A 25,074-nucleotide genomic window follows, 5' to 3' on the forward strand; every position below is an offset into this window, starting at 1 on the left:
ACTAACATAGATTTAAGATCCTTCCTGCAAAAATAAATAGTTTGGATGGTATTTCACATACCTGAAATCAAACCAGGCCAGCTGTACTGGAGGTAATTGGTAACTGCTATCTTAGTATGAAGTTTTTAAGACCCAGCTAGACAAAGTCTTGGCTGGGATGATATAGTTGGAGACAATCCTCTCTGAGCAGGGGGTCAGACTAGATGACCTCCTGAGGTCCCTTCTGATGCTAATTTTCTGTGATCCTACGTGTTTTGAGGTGGTTTATGCAGTGCAGCAATTAGAACTGGAAAAAGAATGTCATATATCAGTTTGGTGTGATACCAGGAGTTCATAAGATGTAGGTATAAGAAGCTTCGTACCACATGAACTCTAGTATTTTATCATGTAATACTGACTTTTCAGGAAGCTTGGTAATACTTTTTTCCATGCCTCTGTCTGCCAGCATGGGCAGATCCAAGGGGGTGGAGTGATAAAGTCGCACCCCTTTTGGACCGCACCATAGAAACAGCAGCTGAGGGCTTTTTTTAAGTCCTTGAAGCAGATAAAATCCCCCATTTCCTTTCCCCGTCAGAGGCATGTCCCCTCTTTCTCACTCAGTCACTGCTGCTGTTCCCATCTGATCCTAGTTACTTGTGCATCCCACTGAAGCAGAGTAGGAGCAGCACTGGAGCTCCCTCCACCCTGAGTCAGCTGGGGACCATGGCAGTGGTGTGCAGGAGAAAAGGGGAGGGGAGGTACCACTTAGCATGGAGAGGAAAGGAGAGGGTGCCAAGAGTGGGGGGAGAGGAGGGATTCTTACTTGATTTGGGGGCTTAAAAAAGTCCCTGGCTGCTACTCCCATGGCATGGTCTGCCTGTCCAAGCGGTGCGGGGAGAAGCAGGTAACAGAGGTACACCCCTTGCCCCCCTTTTTACAAAATCCTGGATCTGCCTATATCTAACAGCCACAGCACTTGCTGCTAATGAAACAACTGGCACCTAGACATATGTGACAAGGGCTGTCAGTGTCCTACCACTGAAAGGGTTGTTAAAATTAATCCAATTAAGTTATTTTTTCTCCTCGCTTCATCTCAGACTGTCTTTGTATTGGAATACCTCTTTTTAATGTCTCTCTGTATGTCTCAGTTCCCTTCCACCATTTTTTCTTTGCATGTATGTATGCATATATTAGAACTAATGGGTCAAATTCAGTCTGAAGGTACGCAGAGGGTATGCCTCAAATGCACATTTACTACACAGTACCGAAATTACTGCACAGTACAGGTATACGTCTACATGTGCATGCCCATACTGTGCAGTAAATATGGTGACTTGTGCCACCTTGAGGAGGCATCAGATTTATGCCTGATTAGTTACCATGTGGTAACACATGTGTAGACACCTTACTGCACAGTAACAGTGTGTGGACTGACTTGGGACTAACTTTAGTCCAAGTCAGACCACACACCGGATTAATGCGCTGTAATACCTGTATGTGTAGATGTTGACTTATTCCTTCTTACTGCTCAGTAATTTACTGCACTTTAAACTTAAGCTGGCATGAATGCATGTGTAGACATGCCCAGATATCATCTTTTTAGCTTCAGTAGACCCATGACTAAATTTGGAATAATAGGTATTGTTCTTACCCTTTCCATTATTATGTTGAAGTAAGGCAGGGCAGAGGCAGTATTACTGTGCTCATGTAACATCTGCAACTTCATATCACTTCTCTAGAGCCCTGTGTTTGCTCAGGTGTTTAAGAGAGCATCTGTAATGAAAGTTAGTAACTCTGTCATCTGTAGTCTAGTTCAGATATAGTGCTAGCAATAAGAGAAGGGAAGAAGCAGAGCTGCACAGGCATTTTTATCACTGTGTGGCCCACAGGCCACTGGTGCCTCCTGAGTCGGGGCAGTACTTTCTCCCCTGCAGCAACCAGTCAGCAACTAGGTGGGGGGGAGGGGCACCACTGATCACACCTACCCAGAAAGGCCAGGGTGTGCCTGAAAGTGCCAGCAGCGCTTCTCCTGGTGCGACCATCCCCGGCTGATGCTCTCAGGGGGGACACCAGTGCTCCCACATGCCCCTCCCCCTTGCCCATCACCTAAGCCAGGAACACTGGCTGTCAGAGGGTAAACCAGCACTTTCAAGGGGTGCATGTGCACCCCTACACATCGCCACTGGTGTGGTCTGGTCCTAAGGATGGTCTGATCACTGAATGTCATACAGAAACCTCATCATTTCCCCTTCCTCTCCTGGCCTTCTGAGATGTAGTACCTTTGCAAAGAGCCACCATTGGCAGCATATTACGTAGGACAAGATGCTGAAATGTGCTTTTTTTAATAATATATATTTTAAAATAGCTGTTACAATTCCCCCTTCCTTTCCTCCACTCCCATCCTTTCTTTTGACAGAATCCATGTGGATAGCTCATTGTCAAAGGCTGGACAATCAAAATCTGAGACAAAAAGAGCCATAAGATGCTGCTAGGTGAGGTGGTTATTGGCAACAAGTAGAGACAGCAGCTGGGACTAGCTGCAGCATCACCTCTCTTGTTTTCAGTTAAGGGCTGCATCTGCAGACAACCAGTCTGTTCTGTTCCTTAGAGTAATAACCATATCATCCACCTAGCTCTAAGTGAAACATAGTAGGGCATCCACTCACATCTGCTTGGGCATGCCACTGTTTTTCTCTTTAATTGTAAAAGATACAATATATGATGCTCTGAGAGGCTCCTTCCACTCTTACGTCCATCTCTCTAATACTGCATGGCATTGGGTATTAGTAATACAACAGGATTCATCTTTTGTTAATATCATCTGCCTTCTATAAACTAGTGTGCACGTAACAAACCTTGACTGGAAGAATGGCTTCAAGTATGTTTAAGCAAATGCCTTTGAATAAGGTAATTAGTGAAACTAAACAAGACCCTTAAAAAAAATAAATACAAGCTAACCCAAGCCCTTGACATTCTGCTTCTCCTGAATTGCTTCTGCAAGTTACTGCTTTATGTCATTATGCTCCTTGAACACTTCCCAGAAGTGTTGGCTGGCTGGTTGGTCAGTCTTTCTCCTTTAAAAGAACTTCATCACTGTTATAACACACATAGCTGCAAGCTTTGTCCAAAAAAACACAGTGAATCAAAATGGATCTGCTAAGGCAAAATGAAAGACTTGGCTTCTTAAAGCGTTGTCCATGGAGCCACTCCTGGATCTGTTTGGAAACTAAAATCCTGTATATATTTGATGGAAAGGCAGGTTTTTATTTGCTGACTGATGAATTACACGTGCATGCATGAGCACATGCACATGTGTACACACACAGTCACACACTTAATTTCTGTCTGGACTACTTGAGAATTTACCAAACACCTTTAGTGAATCAAAGAAAAAAAATAAAAAGAAAGAATAAGAGTTGTATTGCATTGATGATTTTTGGTTGCAGCAGTTCAGAATCACTGTGATCTGATTTAAGCACAGAGGCTAGGATGAAGTTAAGGCTGGGCATACAAGCTTAGTAACCCAAACAAACGCTGAGGCTTTTATCACTTATCTAAGACTCCTATGCCTTGGTGTTAAAATAGTTGCAGCATACAGCAGCCTGCATTATTTTCATCATCATCTCTCCCTTGTTTTCAGGGCTAAAAAGTCAAGAGATTTCTAGATTCTGAGCATTGTGTCTCCTTCCTAACAATTTCAACCTCGTGTTAAAAAGCACTGTGATTAGCTATAAAAGAAAGAAAGAAAGGAAATGACCATTTTGCATGGAGTATGAGAATGAACTCCGATTCCAGTAGGTATCAGACAGAATTTCCCTGGATAAGTGACAGTTCTTCCATTAAAAGAGAACAGCCCAGTCCGTACTGAAGCTGATCATACACTGCCTTTAAGATCATGTGGACCAAGAAGCTTCACAAACAGTTTGGAAAGCAGATAACTACGCAGGGAGTTAGTACAAAAGGGAAAGAACTACACTGAAACAACATTGCACTTCCACAGGGCAAAACACTGTAGTGCCTCGGCATGGCTGGCAGACTTTTCTTTTCCTCTGTGCAGAAGGAATGAATGTAACATATACCAGGTGCAAAAAGTCATTCTTTGAAACTTTGGTGTCAAGCAGGTGGGTGATCAGAGGGACAGAATGGAACCAGGTGCACCAGGTCTTTTAGATCTTTGTCCATTACAGGAATAACTTTCTTTTTCTTCATCATTTGATTAAGTAGATCAATGGGCTGTTCTTCTTTATATAAATGGCTGTATGTATATATGTATATGTGTGTGTGTGCAAATATATATATATATAAACTATATGTATATAAACTATATATAAACACACACATATATTTATATACTATATAAATCATCAAAGAATTCTTATCCTTCCTTACCAAAGGCTCAAAGATGGCTTTTTAGATCTCCCTTGCTCTGAAGTGTGTGTGTGCACATGCCTATGTGTGCGTGTGACCACGGTGGGAAGTCATACCTGGACAAACATGTGGCTATGCTTTTCAGCTGTGCCAGGAAAAACAGCAGTGGGAAGGGGACTGGTAAGTATATATATGCAATACAGTATAATATAAGGCGTGTGTCTGCATACAAAAAGAAAAGTAACTAATACACCTACTGTAGTAGACTGGTTAATATATAATACAATAATAATACTATATATATGTGTATATATATACACACACACATATTTTTAAATAGATAACATTAGATTACATATAACATTGTTATATTATGTACTGTATTGACCAACGTATATATAGTGATATCATTATACTACCAATTTACATGATATATAGAAACATTATATGTATACTGTAGACATTCACCAGTCCTTTATATTATGTTGTATTGTATATTATTATATTGTATTGTATTTATATAGTAACTGCTGGTTTTCTATAGCCACCCGTTTGCTTGCCAGCTGTCCGGGGCAGGCCTGCCCACCCTGGGCGCGCACACTCACCCGCACGGTGCTGAACGTTTGGGAGCAAGAGAGCTCTAAAAAGCCACCTCCAAGCCTTTGCTAGGGAAGGGGGACGAGATCAGGACAACCTCCCCCCCCGCCCCCCCGCGAAGGACTTGCAGGGGAAGGGAAGAGGAGCTGCAGAAGGCTCTGGGTGGGGACTTCAATCCCCTGAAGGTGGCGCTCCTAGGTATTGACCATGCCCCCCTCTTCCCACCTCCCCAGCACCACCAAAAAAAGGAAATAATAAATAAAGCGGGCGAGAGAAGCAGCTCAGCCACACAGCGCGAGCGGCCGGCGAGGGCGCGCGCCAGGCAGCGCGGGAAGCCCCCAGGCGCTGCCGCCCAGCGCGGGCCGTGCCCGCCCGCGCGCCCGCCCGCACGAGGAGAGCTCGCGCCGGCGAGGGACGCCCCAACTTCAGCCGCCCGCCTGCGGGGAGGGGTCGCTTGACCGCGGGAGCGATGGATTGATCCCCGCGGGCTGCGCCCCAGCCGCACTCGCTGCTTCTCGCCCTGGGCATGGGATTGCCGGGCAGCCGGCGCGGGCGGGCGCAGAAGCGGGCACTCGGCGGCGGCGGCGGCGGGCGGCCGGGCGCGCGGCGCTGCCTGTGAGACATGACGAGGAGAAAGTCGAGATGGGCCACCCGGGCGAGCACGGAGCGACCCGCAGTGGATTTAATTTGCGCAGGGAATTGCCCAGGGCTCACCCCCGAGAGAATGTGATCTGCTAACAGCTGGAGGGAAGACAGATCCCCGCCGGCTAGCGACGCGTGCATCTAAACCAAGTAAGTTGTCGCCCAACTTCGGCAGATTTCCCTTCCCCTACCTTTGCTTTCACTCCTAGGAGAAGGCACCGAGGGGGAGGAATCCTCCAACTTCGGCACAGATCAAGGGGTAGCATTTGTCTTGCAGGGTTTCGTTGGTTTTTCGCACCCTCCTGGACCCCGCTTTCAACTGCATGAAGGTGCCTTTTTTTTAATATATAAGAAGCGTGGGCTTTTATGGCAAATCGTTGAAAGTGCCATCCTTCGGCGTTATTGCTGGCAAAAGTCTGACACCTGCAGGATAACTGGGGGGAAACTGGAGGGAAGGGGTGGGGCGGGGGGACCGGAGGGAAACGAGAGATTCCCCCCCCCCCCCCAAACGTCTCAGAAATGGCTGATGGACTTCCCAGGGGTTGGGAGCTGCGATGCTTAATGTAAACCCGTGGAGATTTGCTTTCAGGAAAGGCGAGGGAGTGTGTGGAAGAGGGTGGGAGCTAGCGTGGGTGTTACGCTGGCTATCATGCCTTTAGGGGAGAGGAGGCGGCAAAATGACAGCTACTGAGGGTCCTTCTGCAGCTTAGGGGCTTCTCTGTGGCTGTTTAAGAGTGGAGAATGCCATTGAAATACCCCATTCTGCCCCCTTTTAATTTTTTGGAGGATTGTGCTGCATTAGACAGCTCTCAGCAAGGCATCCATGGGAAGGAAAATGGTTGCCCCCCTTCCCCTCCCAAGAATAATCTTAGAGTGTAGATCAAGCATAGCATTCAGCTGAAATATCTCAAGTCCCCTGTCCTAGAAATTTCAGCCGGCTGTCTTTAAAAGCAGCTGGCGTGACAGGTTCTTTCTGAGACTGACTGAACTTTGGAGAAAGGATAATTCGTCAGTCCAGTGACACTCATTGTCCTGCAGGAAAGGCTAAGTGACTTCTGTCCTCATCATCATTTATCAACTAAAAGCTCGGGGACCACATTGTGGAGTTAATTAGAAAGCCATTTGCCATCAAGCACCAACTTTGCAAGCTGGTGATTTTTCTCTCATTACCTTTGCTAACAACTTGCTGTAGGATAATATGAGTTACTTCCTTGAAACACTGCTTCTCTCCTCTGATCTCTCTCTGAGGCTTTCCCTCTCTGGCAGCGAGGTTTTCTCTTCCGGTGTGCCCTGTCGCCTTCGATGTTGTTTCTCACCTTTGCACGGGAAAGTTGATTTGGGAAGAGCTACACGCTGACTGTGCCAAATACCGGGCAGGATCTTGTGGCTTTCATTTCTAAAGTCTTGGGTATTGAAATTTAAATCCCCCCTTACTCATTCCTGCTGTTGCACAAGTCTACAGGAGACAGAAGGAATCTGGGGAAAGGAGAAGTGTGATGTTGATGGCCAATGCACCTCCTGAAATGAGCCCTTGAATGACTCCAGTGGTAAACAAACTGTCCGAAAGATTCATCTGTGCATTGGATTTATAATTTCAACCCCCCAAATATTTTGGCTATATTATAAGAAGTTATAATCCTGTTGAAAAGGAGCACTTGATGTTCTGAGCCTTAAACAAATGCTGCCACGAAAGATACACTAGAAAAGGATAGATTGGTAAAAATCACTGCAGTTGGCAAGAGCTTTGCTGTTCTGTTAGCATTATATTGTTGCAAGGCAGTGTCACTAACATTCTTTTGTTTCACTGGACCCAACTGACTGATTCTCCGTTAGCATGGCAACCAACATTTTATATTTATCAAAATGTGCCTCATAAATGAGATAGCTACAGGTCTTGTTGTATGAAAACATCTTTGTGCTAGAAGTTAATGAAAATGCTCTTCCAATATTATTCAAAATGCTTCCTTCTATGAGGCACTTATCAAAAATGTAAACGAGTGCTAATAAACAGGGAGGTACACTATTTTCACACAAGAGTGTAATACGTTGTTAACATCTGGTTTTATTAAGAGAGAGACATCCACAGACGGTTTGTAGAATATAGCATGTATACATAGAATAATTTTAATAGAAAATGAGTTCTGTAGGTTCTGTACTTTAATAGAAAATAAAATGTCAATAGTAGAGTTGGCTTAATGAGATATTTACACACTCCAGTTATTTTAGCACCTACACATTTATCCCCAAGGATAAATTTATCCAAAGGTTAGATTTGGATAATTTACACAAAGTTACATAGGCAAAACATCCAGATTTCCTATAATTTAACTCTGCCCTCCAGAGCAAACAGCCTCCTGTAAAGGAATATCAGCTAGACGTTACAATGATAAGCACCTTTGATACATCTAAGAAAGATGGGTAGCTCCCAGGGCCTCATCCCGACCCTTATTCAGGCAAAACTCAGCATGGGACTTAGTTTCGGCACTAAGTTATAATAGACAAGCTTCATCTAATACCAGCAAACCCTGTTATGGCTACAGGGTAGGACCCTAGCCTTTTCTCTTACTTTTGTTTTCTTGCTCAGATTCTCAAACACCATGGATTGTCTCAAAAGACAATTACAAGATAAATATGTCAGTTTTAAATTCAGCTCCATTCACGCTCATTATTTTTGTTTTTAGTAGCCACAGTCCTTTAAAAAAAAAACCTCCGGAAAGAAGGCTTTCAGTTCCTTTGTACATTTTCCTTCAAAGAAATTAACACCGACAGGTGAAATCCATGGGGGTCATAGACACGCCCAATCTTGCCCTTCATTTTGAATATGATAAGGTGAAAATATGAGGCTGATCAACCTATATAATCAGCATGTAATATCATTCCCCACAAGAGCCAACCTATGAAGTATGTATTGCAGGGGACCCATAGTGGAAGCAACATGGTACAGTTGGATAAAGTACTAGCCTTTCGCCTCCTGAAACAGTTGTTTAAATCCTTTCTTGAGTGACAAAATGTATTCTGAATGCCTTATGAACCGGGATCCTGGTTTTCTCTGATTTAAAAAAATCCCCAACTTTTGGTTAAAAAAAAGTAACCCCAAATCCACATATTTCCATGATTTAAAATGAAGCACCACTGTTCATACGTCTATATATTAGCAGTGTTTCATTTAAATCATGGAAAAATGTGGATTTGGGGTTACCCTTTTTTTAACCAGAAATTGGGGATTTTTTTTTAAATCAGAGAAAATCAGGATCCCTGATTATGAAGCACCTGAGGAGATCTGTCTCCATCACCTGAATGATCTCCAGTTTGGCAGCCTCTTTTCAGGCCTGAAGGTGTGAAAGTGGTGCAGCAGGTCAGGATTTGAATATACTAACTAAACAGCAAGGGAAATCCTGCACAACATCTGCCTGATATTAAGGCCTGTGCTCTTAGGGACCATATTTCTTTTCAGTATGAGAATTAAACAAACAGACTTGACTTGTACTAGACCTGAAAGGAGAATATGGAAGCAGCTGAAAAAGGCTTCATTATAGCACGTATCAAGACAAAGCGAACAAGAAAAAAGAAAGCCTTTACAGTATTATTCTCCTCAGGAAAGAACATGTAATGACTTTATTTATCAGACTTTATTTATTTATTTGTCAGAGATACGTTATATCTGCTGATCTCATTTAGGAGTCAAATCAGATTTGTGATTATTTACTATATGTCTACTTTATCAGTTGTAAGGTTTTAAATGATTACACAACAACAAGACTTGATTTAGAGATGAAACTTTGGCACTGTAATTATGTTTTGCATCAAAAGATGGTTTATAAATCTATTTTAAAACCTGTAGGTCCACTGAGGCAGATGAAAGACAGACTATCCTTACCTCCGACTGAAAGTGATTGCTATTATACAACATCAGCATTAATGGTGTCAGTTCCCTAGTGCTTATTAAGAAATGTTATTTCTAGACAAGTCAAGGAAGGCTAATGAATTCAAACTCTTCTTTGTCGCAAACAAATGGACAAATAGGCCAGCAGATATACTGGCATAAATTCTTTCTAGGTATATTAACTTTCTGTCAAATACAATTTCAAACTGGCAAGATAGCAAAGCATGAAAATAGGAGGTAATTGCTCTGCACAGCAAAAAATAATAAGGCAATTAAACATTTTCAGTGGGCTGCATATAAAAAGAAAAGTAACTAATACACCTACTGTAGTAGATCATATTTATCCCTGCAACTTTGGACCTTTTCAAACTTTATTTTGTTTACATTCCTGAAGTGCTTTTTCCAGTTTTTACCAGAAATAATTTCTTACTTACATAGTGCCAAAGGTGCGCTAAGAACTTCACAGAGTACCTCTATATTTCTTCAAAGCTAAGCCATGTTGAAGGGGAACTTTGAAGAAGGAACTCCTTACATTTTTCTGGTTTTAATCATTTCACTTTTACTTAGATCTTCAAATATTTGAGGGACTTATCCATTCAACTGTTGGCCCAAGAACTTTCTGCAGTTTCTTGTGTGCTGGAGACCAGTTTTCTGTATACAACTTGTTTATGGCAATGGCTTGTCTATGACAGTGGTTCTCAAGCAGGGTTCTGCAGCACCCTGGGATGCAAGATCCTATGAAAGGGGGCAAATGCTAGCTCCATCCCAGCAGCCCTCCCTGCATCTTCACCACCAGATCTGGGAATATGGAAGGAGCAGGAGAAGGAGCTGTGCTAAAATGTCCCCTTGCAGCCCTTGTGACAACCAACTCAGTGCTCAGAATGGCTTGCTCTGCTGCAGGTAGATGGAAGGTGGACACTGGCACATGCTTTTTCATCCCAGCCTCTTCTGCCACGCCTGTCATACTCCTGGAGCTGATGAGAGGCTACAGGGAATGGCCCAGCATTCAGGTCCCTGGAAGAGCAGCCTCAGCAGCAGGGAAAGACTGGGGGGTGGGAATTGTAGGAAGAGAAGGACTTGGAAGGGGTCTGCTCCTGCCACCCTGCCCTAGTACCAGCTTCTGTAGCAGTGGGCACTGTCACCTTTTGCCCCCCTCTACAGGGGCAGATGTCTCCTTCAGGCATGTAACAAATAACCTGTCTCCCCAGTCTGTTCTGCCTCTCCAAGCTCTGTGCACTACCTGCTGCCATGCTCTCATTGTGCACTACCTGCTGCCTGCTGCTGCCCATCCTGCCACCCCATGAAATCCTTTTACGGGTGCTGCTGGGTGCAAGATGGAAAGTGCTGTAAGAAATTATTTGTTCTAATGATCTAATCTTGTCAGGGACAGTCCAGTCTTGATCCTGTAAGGTTTCAGCTTTATTTCAACTTTTAAGCCAAATATCTTCAATGCCAATAACAAATCTTCTGAATTAGCAGAAGGAGCACCTCCAAAACCAACAGCTGTCTCTATCCCTGCAGATTTCTAGTCCACATCAACTAGGTTAAGCTGATTCCCGTTACATAAAAGCAGAATATTGGGCTCTTTGTGGGTGAGTGAGGAGGAGCTGGAGAATTAAAATCTACTATTTGCCAGGCTTGTTATTTATATTTCAGTTCTTCTTATCTCCTGAATAGCCATTATACCCTATAGGAATTGCAGCCATTGTTCATACTTCTATCTTTTACCTCCCATTATAATTTTCTTTCTCACATATTCTGCACTCGATTTTCATAGAGGGCTATTCAGACCATACTTTAGAGGTATCCCAAGAAGTAGGAGAAAAAGCACCACTATGTTCTGTTCATAAACATACCAGCCCTTTAATAACTCATAACTGGCCAACCCTTACAGTTTATGTACCTTATGCATCCTTAGAAGCTTACAGAAGACTGAATAAATGAGAAAAGTTGGACCGTTTTGTAACACCAAAGATAAAACTTTTAAAAATCAGTGTTCCCTTTAACAGGTGCTGAGCCCCAGGGGTGGCTGTGATGTCCCCAGTTGGCCATGCAGCTCCTGTCCTGTTTGGGCTTCTAAGGCATCCCTCCTCTTCTCCCACCTGCCATGCCTCTATGTTATTATTGAAAAGGGAGGCTGCCCCCAGGTTCCAGAGCGAGCTTTTGTCTTCTGTTAGTCTGTAAGTTTCTCCCAAGCCCTGGTGATCCCCATCCTGGCTCCCAGGTGTTTGGACCTTCCCAATCTGTATATACTCCAATGCACTAATAGCTTCAAGGGATAATTTCGTGGCCTCTGACCACCCCTGCAGCTATGCCCTTGCCTAGCAGGTGTTGCCATCCAATCAGTCTCCCTTGCTTGGGCCTCAGCCTTTTTAGTTTCTGCTCCCTTGCTCTCACTAAGTTGTGTAGCCCAGGTTCTCTGTGCTGGACCTAGCTTCTGGGCTCCAGCTCTTGATTCACCTACTCTAAGTACTCGGCCCCTTGGCCCTGTCTCTGTCCTGCTCTGGGCACCACTGGGATTTCCTCCACCCCTGATAGTCCCAACCCAAACCTCCAGTTAACTAGAACACAAACTTACAAGCAATCACTCTAACTCAAGGCCGTCGCGCGCGCGCGCGCGCGCGTGTGTGTGTGTGTGTGTGTGTGTCCTACCCGCCCCCCGGACCATTGTACCACTGCCAGGCCACCTTTTCTCTCTCTGTCTTGGGATTACCTGCCATGCCTGCAGTTTCCTCCTCTTCACCTGGCTTATGTGGCAAGGGCTCCTCTAGACAGAGTTCAAGGCTATACTGACTTTCTGCTTCAGGACCCTAGGTTCCCTCGGCTCTTCCCCCTTTCAGTCAGATGCTCTTTTAACTGGCATTAAGTGGGTCCCTCTATCTTAATGAGTATCTGACTGCCTAGGCTGCAGTTGTTTCCTCCTGCAGGTACCCCCACTCCCAATTTAGTTGCCTGGAGCTCCTTCTGCTGCATTTTCTCCCTTAAAGTAACAGGAGCCCCAGGCTCTCTGTTACCTCCAGGCTCCCTGTTACACCCCTCCAGATATGAGAAATAGGAATGACAAATTAATAAAGTCTGTATTCTTGAAGCAAATAAAAATAAGACTTGTACTATGTGCACTGATCTCATAGAATAGCCTGGGAAGACAGATGTCTGTGAACCCTCATATACCTAGAAACTGTCAAATCAACAAGTAGTCAATTTTGCAGTCAGTGGCTATTCAGGGAAATGGACCACCACTTCTAAATAATAGTATTTGGAGTCTGTAAATGCAAACATTAGACATCCCACTCATCATGGTAGTAGCTAGGAACAAATAGGAATGAGGTCTTGTAGATAAGTTAGACCAAAACCATATAGGGTTTTAAAGAACATAACTTAGATTTAGAAGTGACTTTCTAGGCCATCAAGTTCAGTCCCCCCTGTTCATAGGCAACTACATGTCCAAAAGACTCTATAAGAACATTCACTCCAGCCTCTTTCACATATTATAGCCATACAATACCTCCCCCACCACCTGCAATCTCTTCTATATGCCACAGAGAGAGGACAAGAGAGAGACAAGAGTACCACCAATGTTCTGGTCATCACAATAACAGGACTGTTTGGGGGGAAAATATATTCAGATGATCAAAGAACTAGGTCAGCAGTCTGAATTACAACCAGAAGCAAAGAAGCCATGATAAATCCTGTCATGTACTGTCTGTACTCAGTACTTCTAAGGAGACAAGTGGCCACAGTCTGTACTTGCTGTAGATTTCAAGTGATCTCCAACTTTAATTTCATGGGAACAGTTGAGAATTCAATAGCAACATCTAAGAGAAATGGTCATTATCATCTGGCTAAATGTTAATAAAGAACATAGCTCTGGCCACCGTGCCAACTGGGAAAGAATTCAAAAGTTGCATAAAGTTCCAGTTGCATGTTTCATATCCACTTTTGACAAGTTGTCAGCCACTCTGCATACAATCTAGTTTCACCACCTACAGCTTTTGAAGCAGACATCCTTAAGAAGAGCAAATGCTTGATATCACCCTTGATAAGCGCAAGGGTGGTTTTTATAGGTTCAACTGTCCAATGCATCATCCATCCTATACATTAAAATTGGTGGAAAGTGCTGCTAGAGGACCTACAGATTCACATATTGTGCATATTGTGTATGTTCTTGTGCAGTCAATGCAGTGGCATTGATGTGATGCTGCCTTTATATGCAAGGGATTCTAGGTAGCTGGGCAGCTGGGATCAGTTTTACTATTCTCCTGTATGGCACATAGCTAAGGTGTTGTGATGTTGCTGAGGTGGAAACTACATGTTTTGAGCTGGAAACTGATGTTTCTTCTTAAACATCACTTAGTCAAGATGTATTTTCAAAAGGTTATGATGTGAAAGCACTGGATGAGATGTGGACAATATATACAGCCATTTGTTTTTCAGAGTAAGACAGAATGGGGGTGGGGTGTTGCTTTGTTTTACTGTATTGCATCTGCCACTCCTGGTGAAAACAGGAACATTGATTATCCACTTTGGGGGATGACAGTTTAAATGTGTTCCTTCCTTAACATGCAGATTATCTTTAGCACATTAGAAGAATAGTGTCTGATCTAAGTGTACTAAACCAGATAGCACCAACTTTACTGTGGTAATTCCAGTTTCTTCTCAGACAATTCAAGTCTCTTCCACATTTAATTTATTATAGATGCTTAGTAATTTGTTCTGGAAACAGAATTGTTATACACTAAGTTGCTGCTTGTAAGCAAATATTTGATTATTCATAGATTAGATACTACTATGTCCTTAAAAGGTAGACAGTTCTTAAATTCGGAATAGAGGAATGGAATCAATAGCAGTTGTGGAATGTTCATTTGTGGGCATATTGTGTACAGAGACAAGAGCATTTTTGCTGACAAATCCTCAAAGGCTTTGGACGGGGATTTCTACACTGTTTCAAAGGAAAATGAAGTCCATACACAATAATAGAGTTCTGTTGTCTTGTAGAGCACTTGCTCAGTCCTGTACCTGCGTATGTGAAAACACCCTTTGTGTACAGATTTGGCCTTGGAAGCAAAAGGTTCTGAATGCAGAAGACTAGAAGAGTGCCAGCAGTGTGTCATCTGCTTTCAGGCTGAGTTAAAACTCATGTTAGGAGAGCATGTGACATTCCCCATGCTGTAGAGGGCCAATCAATAGGTTATGTATCATCCAAAAATGTTGATTTTTTTTCTCACAACCTGAACACCAATCCCCCCAAATAATTACAGCTGAATATGTATGGTTTTAAATTTTTTTTTTCTGGTTTCCTCCCCTCCCACCCCGACTGTCTGAAACTTTTCCACATCAACTGTCTTATCCCCTCTTCCCCATTATTAGCTCAGATTTTATATGAATTTATTTCACTGACTGTTAGTCTTTGCAGATGCTCTCAAGAGTGTATTTCTTATAACTTACTTTAGCCCACTGAATATTAGATTACTATGAACATGAATTCTTAGGTAATGGTATCCTTGTTTTAATCTCCATCCACGTGGAGTTGTTTTTGTTCTTAGAAGAACATTTCACAATAAATCCTCTTGACAAACTTGAATGCTTACTGCTTTTTATGCCCTGTCTGTATTCTGCTGGAGAAGAACTAAAATATTCTAGCTGAGGTTTGTTTTTACTAAAACAATGTTATTTGAAATAATAAGAAATATTTTTTGTTTTGTTTTGTATGATAATTCTGGTTGACCAGAGCTGCAGGCAACCAGCAGTATCAGACTCCATAAATTCTTTAGGTTTCCTCTGTGTGTGTGTGTGTGTGTGTGTGTGTGTGTTAAATGAACATGTTTAATAGTAAAATTGTACCCTTAAACCTTATGTATGCTATCATATTTTAAATATAAGCTCATATGTTTTCTCCAAGAAGGCTTCAAACACTAATTAGATATTTTATGAAGGGATACTTTGACTTCATGTAAAATCAGAACCAATATCTATAGAAGAGTGCTGCTAGTCTAATTGTCTCTCCTAGCTAGTCATGTATACCAAAAAAGGCCATCCAAAGACATTGCCTTTTACATTTCCCAATTTTAAAGATCTTTTAGTAAAAAAACCCTGGAGTGCAAGGATAATCAATTAAAGTGCACGACACTTACGTATATTTTATGACTATGTTTTTAGCATGAGGGAAACTGTGTCTCAGAAGAACTCAAGATCATTCTTTGCAGAAGAGGGGTTAGAATCCAGGATTCCAGATTTTAATACTAATCAATATTTCCTTTGCTAAAGGAAATGAAATTTAGTTCAGTGTACTAATAATGTTAAATTTTCGTCTCTCCACTTACATAGAAATCGATATTCATGGCTGTTTAACTTAGTAGTCTTCACTTTGAACACATTTGTTTATGCCCTGAAGCCAGCAATACTGTACAATATCAAAGCACTGCAGTATTTGGTATGTTTATTGCTGCAATATCTTTGTGTGTAACTAAACCTCTAATGTGCAATGCTTCTCTAAATTCTTTTGAAGATCCACTTCTCCAATGATGCTTCCAACAAGTTTGCTGATTAAGGACTCATAGCTCTCCTATACCTGAATTCCACTCAGGGTATAAGAGAGGAAAATAGCTGTCAGTTACATCTCTTAGACCATGTGCCAGGCCAGCTTCAGTGTGAATTAAAGAAACTGAGAAATCATCTTAAGTTATTTCACTGACAGATGTTCCACAAAGGTTCAGTGGCTTGTGCAGTGCAAGCATAAGAGAATAGTAGGCAACCATTGATCTTCTGGATCATGGTGTACTCATCAGAGGATCTGTCTAGTTAGGTGCCTGATGAACCTGTTTGTATGGAGTCCTGTGACCATCACACCAAGACCTTCAGCCCAAAACCTACCATCCCCTCATTAGACCACTGAGACTGAATCCAAAAGCCAGACTGAGTCCAGATGCTGGAGGCCTCAATGGTTCTAGGTTCTACCAGAGAGCAACAGATAAGAACTGCTGCTACCTAACTCCTCAGTAAAGGCACATTTCTGTCAAGGGAACGTCCCTTATACTTTCTCCAACCAAGGAGTACCCACAAAGCAGTAGGGGCTAGGGTTTTGAGGCACCCTATACCATGGGTGACCGGTGCTGCTTTAGTCGGGGGGACATGTGCCCCCCCCACGACCAATTCCACTGACTGGAAGGGGGGGAGGCCCACGGGTGATCCTGTTGTCTGGAGGGGGAGTCCCCCGCAGGCAATCCTGGAATGGCTGATTGCTGAGCTTGCTGCAGTCTCTTCCGTGAGTGGCTGCTGCCACTTCTGGAAGCAAGCGCCAGCTGATTGCCGCAGCTGCTCCACTCCCAAAAGCGGCTGCAGCGAGCACAGTGATCGGCCAGCACTTGCAGGAGAGGCACCAATGTTCCCACCTGCCCCCCTGCCCATCACCTAAGTGGCGAGTGTGCACCCCCTATGTGTTGCCACTGCCCTATACCCACCTTACTCTGGAGGTTGCAACATTGTGGTATTTTATAGCAGCTACCCTGCCACTAGTAGCCCCACCACGTTGCCACCAGGCCCTCCAGTCAGATGCAGTTTACAGTCATACCCAAGACCTATAAGAGAAAAGGCCTCTGCGAAACTTATGACATGCTTCTTTCTCTCCTGACACATTCCTTGCAAATGAGTGGAGCTTCTGGGCATAAGATTCAGGGGCTGATTCTGATGGGCTCAGACCAATAAAGAGTTCTACATGCAGAATGGCTAGAATCTAACTCCTTTTTTTCTTAGCAGTGCAAAGAGTCCTGAGCATAGTCTGATTCTCTGCCTTGTATTTGTTCCATTTATTTATTTTATTACTGAGAACCACAAAAATAGTTCATGAGTTCCTGGGTTCTAATGCCATTTTCTGTTACCTGTTTGGGGACACACCAAAGATTCTGGAATAGACCTCATCTGTCTTGCCTTCATATGGACCCTTAATTTCAATAGAGAACTTTCAGTCTGTCTCTAGGCATTTGTAAGTAGTCACTAAGATTAAATTTATGTCTTCTTGGCAGCTTGAATGGTGTAAATGGGCCATACTGGTATCTAGAATTGGGACTAGAAACTCAAACACTTCCATGCTCTTCATGTATGTAATACACAAAGCTTTAATAATTCTCAAATGATATACTGTATTTTGGTACATATAACACCACAGAATGCAGTTGGAACATATTATCCTCTATGTGGGTGGGCAATATTGGTACAGTAAGGAGTCGGTAAACAAGATGTCCAAGATGCTCGTTAGATGGTAAATCTGGAAAATCACCCATCATACTACAAGGCATTACCAATTTACCATTACCATTACTGGACCTATAAGAACATCTCAATTGTCCAGAAAAATTACAGCTGAGTCCTACCTTTCCCAATAGTTTATTCTGCTTCTTCCACACTAGTCTTCCAATCTAGGTAGAAAGGGTTGTACACCTAGTCAAAACTAAAAACTCAAAACCTAGTTTCTAATATGGCAAGTAAATGAAGGTATGTGAAAAACAAAGCAAAACAAAATAAAAAACCACAACTTGAGAAAATAGCAAATTTCTTTATTCTAATATATAAGTCATCTGCTGAAAAGCCTAAGACATCTTTTAGGAGTACTACTGAATTACATTAGGGCTGCTCATGTGCATATTACAGAGAATTCTTGATGATAGCTAGAAAATTGACACATGCTTGTAGGTCTGCCATGAGTGCTTATTATTATAGCAGTTTGGTACATGATAAAGAGATAGAACATAACACTTGCAAGTCTATAGTTATATTATTTCATTAGTGTTCCCTTGATTTATTTTGTTAGGTATTTTTAAAAAAATGTTTTTGCCTTATTAAACCCTTCAAATTTAAGGAAAGATGCTAATTAAAAACTCCATTATGTAACATACATGCTTCCTTTTAAGGGCGCTGTATGAAAAACAATTGATTTCCCACTTCATAAGTGGGTAATGCTACCCCTATTTTTGCAATAAAAGACTTGATTCAGGAAATCACATCAGCATATGATTAGCTTTAAGCACAAACTGAAGTCCCATCGAAGGCTATGGGATTTTCTCAAATGCTCAAAATTAAATAATTGCTTAAGGACTTTAAGGGATACTGTCATGAATTTGGACTGAAGATATGTATTTTGATATATTGATGGAAATTTTCTTTGCTACAGTAAATAATAATTATAACATTAAAGAATGTTTTATAGAGAGTAGAACATTATTTCAGGGTCTACCAGTTTCTTGTTTCTATTCCATAATTCAACAGTTGTTTATATGTATGTACACACACACTCTCTCTTGCTTTCTCTCACTTCTTTTCTTGTGTTCACTTTGTGTATGTCCATGTATCTCTCTCTCATAATTGTCCACTCCAAAGAAACCACTGCAGTTACATTGATATTAAGTCAGCAAAATGGAGCAGTCAGGGCCAAAGTCTTGTAATTTATTCATATTTTAAAAATGTATTTAGTCTATAAACTTTATTCTCTTTGTCAGATCTATTCATAATAATCTGTTCCCCTAAGAATTCAACCTGGACCAGCACTGCAAAAGCTTGGGCAGCTTTGCATAAAACAATTTTCTGTGGCAATGCATAGATCTCTCTTTTTAAGAAATTGGACCTTGCCCTAATTAAAGACAAAAGTATGCTTGCCATTAAATTTTATCTTCAAATTAGTTTTATAGGTAGACTCTTTTTTTTTCAAAGCAAGAGCAGCACTTACTTCACTGCTTCTGAAGTTTGACAACACTGCTATGAGATCAACATTTAAGAGTGCAGCTTGGGTGGTCTATATAAAGATCTGGGTGCCAAGTTAGTTTCTATGCTTATTAAAATTATTGGTTGATTTTTATAGTTTTTAATCTTCAGGGTCCCCGTTTTCTAAGCTCAGTGTGCATTCAGCTGTTAATCAAGCAAGGTGCTAAACTCTCGGGTCCCAATTCAACAAAGCACATTCTTAGTGCAGAAGTAGCCCTATTGAAGTGAAGGGTGTTAAGTACAGGCTTAAGGGTTTTCTTAAATCAGGATCTTTTTTTTCTGAATTGGAAACTTGTCTAGACACAGCTTTTGTAGTGGTAACTATTTCAGGCAATATTTTAAACAAAATCATTTTGGCAGTGCAATCTCTAATGTGTATACTATTAGATGGCATAAATGTGCCATATCCCAGTATAACTTATTTCTCTTTCTATATAGGAATAAGCAATCTGAACACTTTTATACTGATATAATAACTGTATCAACATTGAAAGGGCTGGTCTATTTTAACTTATACTGGTATGGTTAAATGGTATAATCTTTGCTTAAATATACCACAGGGTAAGAGTGAGCACACAGGCAGTTATTGTGGGGATTTTCTGCATGTCAGCTATTCCAACTTAGGTGAGCTGTCTGTATCTTGAGATCCATCATCAATAATGTTTTGTGGCAGCAAGCTAGAGTGGTCTAACTTGTATCTTAGGCAGACTGGAACTAGGACCTAGCTACAATTGCTGCTTCTCCCTGGTGCTGCTTCTCCGCACTGCTCAAGTGCAGCATGGCATGGGAAAGCTGCTGTCTCCCTGTTCAGCTTCAGTGGAGAGTGGCATGAACACAGTCCCAGGCATCAAATGCCATTGAAGCCCCAGTTCCATGAGCCAGATCCAGTGGCCCAGCAGACTAACCCCTGCTACAGACTACTTATAAATATGGAAATAAAATAGTCATTGTTTTAACACTTGAAAAGAATTCATGCACATTTCTCTTGCTATAAATGAAGTCAGAATCAAAAGTAAAGTTGGCTAAAATTCCTTCATTGCTACAAACATTTTGGTATACCTCTCCAAGTTTCTCCTGTTTACAGTATTTTCAAAATGCTCAAGAGCCTTTTGGAGACAGCACTGCTTACGGAGTGGATCCCTATTCATCCGTGCAAAGGAAGTGGATCACAAATAAATTTGGTCCCAGAAATCTCTATGTGCTAGCAAAACTCCTTAAGGGTTAACAGAGGGTTAAGAATTTCCAAGTGTTATATACTATATATAATATCCTTTATTAAAATGATTTATTGAATGTATATGTTTGTACAAACTGAGAAAAATGTATGTCTACACATACCTATATATTTTCATAGATTTTATAGACATTAGGGCTGGAAGAGACCTCAGAAGATCATCGAGTCCAGCCCCCTGCCCCAGAGGCAGGAAGTCAGCTAGGATCAAAGGATCCCAGCAAGTTAAGCGTCCAAATGTTTCTTAAAAGAGTCCAGAGTAGGTGGTTGCGCCACCTGTGGATGGAGTCAATTCCAGGCCTTGGGGGCTCGGACAGTAAAGAAGTTTTTCCTTATGTCCAGCTTAGAATGGTCATGGAGGAGTTTGTGACTGTTGGACCTTGTCATCCCTTGGGGCGCTCTGGTGAACAGGTGTTCCCCCAGATCTTGATGCACACCCCTTATGTACTTATAAGCTGCCACCAGGTCACCCCAAGCCTGCACTTTTCCAGGCTGAAGAGTCCCATGCCTCTTAGCCTCTCTTCATAATGCCTGTTCTCTTCCCTCTGATCATGTGCGTGGCTCTTTTCTGCACTCTCTCAAGCTTCTCCACATCCTTCTTGAATTGTGGAGCCCAGAACTGGATGCAGTACTCCAGCTGCAGCCTCACCAAGGCCACGTGCAGCAGGAGGATAACATCCTGAGATTTGCTTGAGGAGCATCTATAGATGCAAGCCAGAGTTTTGCTTGCTTTACTGGCTGCAACATAGCATTGGTGGCTCATGTTCATTTTATGGCCAGTTATGATCCCCAAGTCCCTTTCAGCCGTGGTGCTAGTGAGTGTAGCACTGCCAAGCCTATAAGCGTGCTGCGGGGTTTTTTTCCCCGAGATGGAGTACCTTGCATTTTTCTGTATTGAATATCATCAGGTTTTTATCCTCTCACTTTCTAAGCCTATCAAGGCCAGCCTATCCTTGGATGTGGATTCTTTACCTCAAAGTTTGGTGTCATCAATGAACTTGGTCAGTTTGCCCCTGACACTAGTGTCCACATCATTAATAAAGATTTTAAACAGTACAGGTCCAAGGACAGAGCCTTGGGGGACACCACTGGTCATGGAGTACCATTGTCATTCACTTCCATCGCCTACCGCTCTCTGGGTCTGACCTTGGAGCCAGTTCCCCATCCAAGGCCACATTTGGCCAATTTTTCCATGAGGGATCATGGGACACCAGAGCAAAGGCTTTTTTAAAGTCTAGATATATGACTTCAATCTCTCCTCCCTTGTCCAGGTGATATGTCACCTCGTCATAGAAGGAGATGAGATTGGTCAGGCAGGACATACCAGCGACAAACCTGTGCTGTTGGTTTCTCAGGATTTTGCCATCAGCCAGCTTGTCTAGAATAGTCTCTTTAATAATGTTTTCTAAAATCTTTCCAGGGATTGAGGTCAGGCTGATAGGCCTGTAGTTCCCTGAATGTACTTTCCTCCCTTTCTTGAAGATAGGCACCACATTGACTTTCTTCCAATCTTCATGTACTTCACCTGAGCACCTCAAGTTCTTGAATTCCTTGCCAGTGGCTGGCTATGATGTCTGACAGCTCCTTAAGTACTCTGGGGTGCAAGCTGTCAGGACCAGGTGACTTGAAGGTGCCCAGCCTCTCAAGGTGTTCCTTTATAAGGTCTACACCTATGCTGGGTATAAATTCACCCTTACCCTGGCTGTCCCATATCATGTTAGGCAGGGCAGTCCCTTTAGGCTGGTGAAAAAATGACACAAAGTACCCATCAACCAGGTTGGCTTTTTCCTGGGTGTCAGCTGTCAGTTATCCCATTTGGTTTACCAGAGGTCCAGTGTTACCCTTGTTTTTCTTCTGACTCCCCACATATCTGAAAAAGGACTTTTTATTGGCCTTAAGATGTGTAGCCAGTTGGAGTTCAGTTGCAGCCTTGGCTTTCCTGGTTCACTTTCTACAGGTATGGGCCAGTGGAAAATACTCCTCCTTAGTGGTGATTCCTGTCTGCCGTCCTTTGTAAGCCTCTCTTTTTAGATGTAGGAGGTCCACAAGTTCCCCGCTGAGCCAAGGGGGTTGCTGTGCCCTTTTGCTACCTTTCCTCCAAGATGGCATGAACATCCCTTGTGCTTTCAGGGTCACTCCCTTAAGGAGTAACTTCTCATCTTGGACTCCCCTCCCTGTTGGTTCATGACCCCTTAGGACCTCGACAACAAGTCTCCTGAGCTTATCAAAGTCAGCTTTCCTAAAATTGAGGACTTCTGCATTGCTGACTGACTTGCCAGTTTGCGATGAATAGTAAAAGCGATCAGCTCATGGTCACTGTCTTCCAGCTTTCCTTCACTTCTTAGGTTGCTGACTAGATCATCCCCTTTGGCCAGTATCAGGTCCAGAAGTGCTTTACCTCTTGTCAATCCATAGACCTCTTGAGTCAGGTAGAGCTCATCCATGCATGTGAGGAAGCTTTGTGACTGTTCATATGTATCAAATGTATACGATTTTCTGCTATACCGGTAGATAGCCACTAAAGCTAAATTTATGACCCTTTTCACAACTTGAATAGAGCAAATTACACTAGCTAGAGTCAAGAACTGATGCCAAGAACTCAAACAATTACAATATTCATCTGTAACACATCAGACATCATATATAACTCATCAGGAAGAGTTATGTCACACACACACCCCATATTTTTCTTGCATCTTTTCCCAAAAAGAGTAACAGCTCCTGGAAATTGTAGTGTACATCAGAAATAAGATACGGTAAGAACATTTCTGTTGCTAGCTGGCCAAAATCAAAAGTAAAATTTTCTTGGGACTCTCAAGAAGCAGAACAATGAGCAGGCTCAGCTCCCTAGCTGCTGCTAGGGAAAGATCTTTTTTTATTTCTTCATTCTGTCTTTCAAAAACAAGGCATGTATTTCATTCTTTGGCATGGTGTGCACCAAAATACAGTATACCATTTGGAAATTCTTAATGTTCTGTGTATTATACACATGATAAACATTCTGAATGTTTGAGGTTTTGGTTCCAGTTCTAGATATCAGTGTAGATAGACCATTTACACCACTCAAACTGCCAAGAAGACATAAATTTAATCTTAGTGGCTACTTACAAATGCCTAGGGACAGACTGAAAGTTCCATTCTCCAGCTGATGCTATGGCTGTTTAAAGCTAAAGGCAGCTTGATATTCAGATTTACAACAGCTCTGAGGCTTATGTTTATGACAGATACCTAATAAGACCTGCTTTTTTCCTTTCCTAACCCTAAATCCCATAGCAAATGGAGCTTTGTCAAGAATGAGTTGTATCTTCTATTATATTCTCCTTTATTACCCACAAAGAATTATTTTTTTCAAGGTTTTTATGTAGAAAAAAACATTTCACTAGCTTGAAAGCATAGCAAATCATTAATCACATTTCATGTAAGCCTAACAATAACATCTTAAAGTGTTTGATCTTTAGATGAAGTCCACATGGCCTCCATCATATAAAGTTGCTGAAAGCAAGCAGGGCACTCTACCGTTATGCAACTTGTGAACTTTCTTTAGAAATTTGTCTCTGGCTTTAGTAGTTGTGATGTGCCAGATATAATAAGAAAAAAGCACTTCCTGCATTGCTTCCTCAGTGTCCTCTGCTTGTGCCCTCATGGTATGAATTGATATACAGCCTTCTCCTAAGCTCTGTTTTTTTCTCTGAAGTCCAAGTACAGGTGCTGTAGAGGAAAGTAGGTACAGGAAAAGCCTATATGCCCTAAGCATTTGGCTTAGGATAAAAGGAATATACCCCACACACGCTGGCATCTGGAAGCACTGGTGAACAATTAATATGATAATCTGGGGGGAGGGGAAGGGCAGATGGATTCAGAAGTCTAAGTCCCAAGTAAGGGGAAAAGAGTAGCTATGCCATCTGAGGAAGACACCCGAGAATGAATTGTGAGTCAGGGAGTTACCACTCTTTCTTTGTTCCCCATTTGTCCACAGATAAAATACTTTTACTGCAGCCCTAAAAAAAGGTGTGATTTACTTACTACATGGTAATAGATCCACTTTTCCGGCTGGCCTATTGGACATGTATGGAAAGAACAGAACAAGATTTTTATCCCTTTCCTGCATTGCTGTCTGCCTTCTCCCTACCAGTTATCTTCAGGGAGTGATGTTGATTTATGGACTTGTGATGCAAACCGCATCACACCAACTGCATAGTGAGGGTGGGGGTTAGGAGTGAAAGGAGAAGCAAAAAGAGACCAGAATGTCTTGTTGCCCTTTATTCCTTGCATAAACATGTCCGAGCTAGTGACAGTGCAGGCCTTCACAACTACACAGCAGTTTTTATGTTGATCTCAATATGCAGCTAAAGAAATTAGCAAGAAATATTAGCCCCTTTTCAGAGATTTGCAAACTGTGGCACAGAGAAACTAAACAATTTCTTCTAAGATCACTGAGCAAGTCTGTCACACATAGGGTGCACCTACCCATTGCCCTATGGCAACAATGTTTAGGTCTTCCTTTTGGACATAACCAACCTTACTGCACTGTGCATTTGGTGCGTGGTTAGTTTTCACTGCTACTTCGCCATAGCAGCATGCTAAAATGGGAGAACGTGCCACTATGGCAAAGTAACTGCTGATA

General features: G+C 42.3%; 1 protein-coding gene across 1 annotated transcript in view; it reads left to right on the forward strand.

Annotated features, from left to right (window-relative positions):
- The first annotated feature begins 5,119 nt into the window (after positions 1-5,119).
- The window catches only part of TRPC4 (transient receptor potential cation channel subfamily C member 4), a 233,979-nt gene continuing 214,024 nt past the window's right edge, over positions 5,120-25,074 (forward strand). Inside the window, exon 1 of the mRNA XM_090027125.1 lies at positions 5,120-5,736. The gene's annotated coding sequence lies outside the window, so the exon portion shown is untranslated. The remainder of the gene's footprint in view (positions 5,737-25,074) is intronic.

The sequence above is a fragment of the Crocodylus siamensis genome, chromosome 1, assembly GCF_052110815.1.
Source record: "Crocodylus siamensis isolate JL-2025a chromosome 1, ASM5211081v1, whole genome shotgun sequence".
Classification (NCBI taxonomy): domain Eukaryota; kingdom Metazoa; phylum Chordata; order Crocodylia; family Crocodylidae; genus Crocodylus; species Crocodylus siamensis.